The sequence below is a fragment of the Myotis nattereri genome, assembly GCF_964212035.1.
Source record: "Myotis nattereri genome assembly, chromosome: 2".
Taxonomy (NCBI): Eukaryota; Metazoa; Chordata; class Mammalia; order Chiroptera; family Vespertilionidae; genus Myotis; species Myotis nattereri.
This window is the reverse complement of record NC_138076.1, coordinates 114,206,075-114,212,074: the sequence shown is the minus strand read 5'-3', so window position 1 is coordinate 114,212,074 and position 6,000 is coordinate 114,206,075.

The window sequence follows — 6,000 nt, the reverse complement described above, 5'->3', positions numbered from 1 at the left end:
CACTTTATGATTTAGCCACTAAAGCATGTTACAATGTAGGTGGCACATCGCAAAGGAAAAACAGCTTGTGATCAGGTTTCCTGTTCGTAGAAGGCAGTGTTGTGCCAAGCAACCGCAACCACAAAACATTTAAAGTCTGAATGAAAAGAAGAGCCAGCCGGCTGGGATCCCATGTTCCCTTCTAAGAAGAAACGAGCCACTCTGCAGGGCCTTCTCAATCCTGGAATTCTTTCTTTTCCTGTTTGTGACTCTTCTACTTCAGCTATAGACAAGTGAGAGTGATGGCTTTGGGAAGGTAAATTGCATTTCCTTCCTTCTTGTTTTTCCGCTACATTTTAGCTATTTGTGAGTCATGTGCATGAGGGACACCAAATCATAAATGTTGGCTTATACGAATCTTTTCTAAATGTTTACTCAAGCAAACAGTTCATCTCATCCCATTCTCTTCGGTATTTTCTCCTTGTGTTCACTAGGCTGCCTAACTCCTTTCTCAAATCACACCTCAAATTTCATGTTTCCCAAACCCTTGCTGACAACTGTAATAAAGAGTTCTAAAAGCCCTTACTCAGCCTCATCTCTGTCTTTTTTTCCCAACTCACCGATTACCAGTTCTCACTATTTGAAAGTGAAGTTATGATGAAATGAAGAAAGGACAGCCATTACCTAAGTTTTATAATGTTTCATCCTTCTTGATCTGTGCCAGGATTTATGCCTTCATGACAGATAAGGATTTCAGTTTTTGTAATATTTAAAACATACAAGGAAATTACAGAATTTCATAACAAAAACAAATCTGGTACCCATCACATCTTAATTTTATTTATTTATTTATTTATTTATTTATTTATTTACGTATTTATTTATTTTCTCCACCTCCCTGTAAAGGACTGGTCCCCCAGGCAGCAATTGCAACGATTTTGCTGCTTAAAGGGACAGACACACCTGCTGTTACTCATGCAACAGACAAGGAGGGTGGTTCTGGTATAGTGCAGAAGCATCCAACCCATGTGGAGGGCTGTGGTGAATGGGTCCCATTTCCCTGGGGGTGAGGCAGACACCTGAGCCCAGACCCAGAAGTACATTACCCAGACCGGAGGGCCTTTTGTTAATTGGCATGGTTGCTTAGCTACAATATATGCATCTCTACCTATGTTATTATTTAGATGCATGTTTTTTACTATTATGTACCTCTATATTATGAGCTTGATATATTGCTTTTAATGCTTTCAAGCTTTATATAAATGTTACTATTCTATATTTTTTATTTATATTGATGAGAGAGAGAGAGAGAGAGAGAGACATCGATTTGTTGTTTCACTTTTTTATGCATTCATTGGTTGATTCTTGTATGTGCCCTGACCAGGGATCAAACCAGGATATTAGGTTGACACTCTAACCAACTGAGCTACCCAACCAGGCTATACTTTCTTGAAATTGCCTTTTTCTTTTTTCTTTTTCTTTTTTTTTTCTTAATTAAATCTTTATTGTTCAGATTATTACATTTGTTCCTCTTTTTTCCCCCCATAACTCCCCTCCTCCCAGTTCCCACCCCACCATCCGCCCTCACTCCCCACCCACTGTCCTCATCCATAGGTGCACGAGTTTTGTCCAGTCTCTTCCCGCATCTCCCACACCCCTTTCCCCCGCAAGAATAGTCAGCCCATTCCCTTTCTATGTCCCTGATTCTATTATGATCACCAGATTATTTATTCACTTGATTCTTAGATTCACTTGTTGATAGATGCATGTTTGTTGTTCATAATTTGTATCTTTACCTTTTTCTTCTTCTTCCTCTTCTTAAAGGATACCTTTCAGCATTTCATATAATACTGGTTTGGAAGTGATGAACTCCTTTAGCTTTTCCTTATCTGTGAAGCTCTTTATCTGACCTTCAGTTCTGAATGATAGCTTTGCTGGATAAAGTAATCTTGGTTGTAGGTTCTTGGTATTCATCACTTTGAATATTTCTTGCCATTCCCTTCTGGCCTGCAAAGTTTCTGTTGAGAAATCAGCTGACAGTCGTATGGGTACTCCCTTGTAGGTAACTGAGTTTCTTTCTCTTGCTGCTCTTAAGAGTCTCTCTTTGTCTTTTGCTCTTGGCATTTTAATTATGATGTGTCTTGGTGTGGTCCTCTTTGGATTCCTTTTGTTTGGGGTTCTCCGTGCTTCCTGGACTTGTAAGTCTATTTCTTTCACCAGGTAGGGGAAGTTTTCTGTCATTATTTCTTCAAAGAGGTTTTCAATATCTTGCTCTCTCTCATCTTCTGGCACTCCTATAATTCTGATGTTGGTACGCTTGAAGCTGTCCCAGAGGCTCCTTACACTATCTTCGTATTTTCGGATTCTTTTTTCATTTTGCTTTTCTGGTTGGGTGTTTTTAGCTTCTTCGCATTTCAAATCTTTGCCTTGATTCTTGCGCTCCTCTGGTCTGCTGTTGGGAGTCTGTATAATATTCATTATTTCAGTCCGTGTATGTTTAATTTCTAGTTGGTTCTTTATCATAACATCGAGGGTCTCATTAGATTTGTTGAGGATCTCATTAAGTTTATCAGCGGCTTCTAGACAGTTCTTGAGAGACCTTAAACGTGTGGTTCTGAACTGAATATCCTCCATTGACAGTTTTGTCCTGTTTCTTTGTCTCCGCATTTTTTATGCTTTCTTGGTGCACCCCCTAGGGGTCTTTGTGCGCAGTCCTCCTGTAGTTAAGCCTTGATTGTTGTAGTTAATACTAGGGAGAATTTGACCTCCAGGCCAGCTGGCTGTGAGAATCAGCTGTGTCTGCAGTGGGAAAACTTCTGTTCTCTAGGGCGGTGCTAATCTAGCCTTTGCCTGAGGCTATCTGGCAAATGGCTCTGCGCAGGGCTTGGGCGGGGCGGGTGGGTGGCTCGGGCTCAGGATCAACAGGGTGGGCCGGGGAGAGCAGTTATGGCGGCTCTCAGTTCCGTCCCTAGAGGCTCTGCCTCACAGAGTCCCAGCAACCGCTGCAAACCTCAGAGAGAAAGCTGCCTTCGAGTTCCGACCGAAGCCAGACAGTCCCGCTTCTCCCGTTTGAATCTGGGTCCCTAGAGACTTGCCCGGATCTGGAGCTCAGAATCTGAGACTCCCTCCCGATTGAAAGCACCAACCGCGCCCTCCGCCTCCAGCCCGCTCCGAGCGCACTCCGTACCTGAGTATTTCACTTCAGCACTGTGCCTCCTCTGAGTCTGGGTATGATATTCTCTTTCCTCCTAGTTGTAGAATTTTCACTCAGCCAGCCTTCCTGTGGTTCTGGATGATGTCCGTTCTGTCTTTTAGGTGTGTTTTGATTTGGTTGTTCAAGGCAGCAATCTCCGGCGTTAACCTATGCCGCCATCTTGGTTCCGAAATTGCCTTTTTCTGTTCAACCTTGTGTTTCTGAGATTTATCCATGTTTGTGAACTTAGAGTTAATTCATTCATTTTAACTGCTGTCACCATGTAATACAACTCATCCATTTCCTATTGATGGGTATTTAGTTTCTTCCCAAACTTCACATTTTAGTGCATTCGAACTATTATCAGAAAAATACCACTGGATGGCAATGGAAATTTTTTTCTCATATTTCTGGAGTCTAGAAAGTCCAAGATCAAGGTGCTAGCAGATTTGGTGTCTGTGAGGACCCACTTCCTAGTTCACAGCAGTTTCCTTGCTGTGTCCTCACAGGGCAGAAGTAGAGAGGGAGCTCCATCCTCATGACCAAACCACCTCCTAAAAGCCTCACCTGCAAACATCATCACATGGGGAGAGGGATGCAGGATTGCAGCATGAATTTGGGAGAAGAAACCATCTATAACATTCCACTCTCAGTGCCCACACCCCAAATTAATGTCCTTCTCACATGCCTCAACTCAAAAGTCTGAAGTCCAAGATCTCATCCAAATATCATCTAAATCACATATAAGTAAGACTCAAAGTAAGATTCATCCTGAGGCAAATTCCTCTCCTGCCGTGAGCCTGTGATTCCAAACGTGCCAGGTGCTTCCCAATACAAAATGGTGGGACAGGCCTTCTCATTCCAAAAGGGAGAAACAGAGAAGACAAAAGGAGTGACAGGCCTCAAGAAAGTCCCAAACCCAGTGGGGCAAATTCCATTAGACCTTAGGGATCCCGTTTTCCAACACATTGGCGTGGTGGTCCTGCCCTCACAGCTTTGCTGTACATGGGTTGGGCTCCTGAGGGCCCTACTTCCATGGTTTTGAATGGTCTCTCCCCCATGGCTCTACTGGGCATTGCTCTAGCTGTCCCTGCGCTCTCAGTGGCACCACTCCATGGCTCCATGAGGTATTGGTTCTGTTCTTTGAAATCTAGGTGGTTTGCTGCCTGTGCCCTATGGAGGGGCAGCCACTGCAGCCCACCCTGTATTTTATCACTAAACACGGTACTAGTACATACATACATGTATATGTATAAACACACACACACACACACACTCAAACATATACCTATACTGAAACGTAAGTTTCATGAAACAAAACTCACCCTTACTAAATTCTATTTCATTGACATTTAATTCACAAACTACTGATGAATGTGGGAGACGCTGGCTTGCAGGATACAGTGCAGAGTACACATGGCCTGGTGTGCATGCTCTCTGTACTCCAGGCCCCTCGTGCTCCCAGCCCGCTATGCCTATTTACCTCCTCCTTCTGCCTAAACCATGTTCTCAGCTCCCCTTTGCTCTTCAAGAATCAGCTCCAACATTCCCTCTGGAAGCTATTCTCAGGCCCCTGTCTCCTTCCTTGTGCCCCATTGAACTCTGTGCCTCCTACCATCACAGCGCCTATGCTGGCTCTAGTCATCAGTCATGCTCTGTTCCCCAAATAAATAAGCAGCTCCTCAAGAATGCGACTGTGTCTTTACAGTTGTGTGTCCCCAGCCCTCGCATAGTGTCTGACATAGAGTCAAAAGTTAATAACTGTTTCTTATATGAATAAATAAGTGAATGAATGCCATAGAGTAAGAAGCTGCTGACAACATTTATGAAAATCTATTGTATATAGAGTCTTGTGCTGAAAAGAATTATGATAAAATTAGTGGGACTTGACAGTGATAAATTTTTAAAATAGTATAAAATGACCTGCTTTTATAAACAAGGAGTGTCTTGACATTGACAACTAAGTACTATCAGATGTCTCACTGAGAGTGGATTGAATGATGAATGTGGGATTGAAAGAACTCATTTCTCTCATCCCTTCTCTGAGCCCATCCCCTGTTTTCATCTCTTAGGAGAGAAACCTCAGACATTCCTCAGACATTTCTCTTCTAACCCAGGTCTGCTCTCCAACAGGGAGGCCCAATGTTGAGCCAAAGAACAGAGCTATTCAGTAATTTGTTATTAAGTACCCCACATGACTAATTCGGGGCCTTCCAAAACAGGCCCAGCGAGCCAAAATGAGATACTATGATGCTTAGACTTCGAGAGTGGTTAAGGACACCTGTAGTAGCTGCTCCTGTCATGTAGATCCTGTCATGGGCCAGAAATTTAGGGAACGCAGCAAGAAGAGAAATGTAATTCCAAAATGATTCAGGGTCTCCTTTTCAGACACATCTTTGACCCCGGGAAGCCCAGTCTACTCAGGTCAATTCTGTGATCCTGGCTGGTAAATTAATGACTAAACCAGGCCACCAAAACATGCCGACTATATTAAAAAGAATAGAATATTGTAAGGTAACAGCTCAGATTTGGGGGTTAATTTAAAATCCTAGGCTCAGGAAAGCAGCATTAAAATACCTCACCTCATTCATACCACTGCTTTCTCCCTCTAGTCAGTAATAATAGTAACAGCTTATATTTGTACTGAGTTTTATAGTCTCCAAGAAACTTTATCTCATGCGATCCCAAGCAGTCCTGTGAGGTAGGTCCAGGTATTATCCCCATTTTATAAAACTGATTTCTTTTTGTAAAAAATCTATTGATTTTAGAAAGAAGGAGAGAAAGGGGTGAAGGAGAGAAACATTGATGTGTTGCTCCACTTATTTATG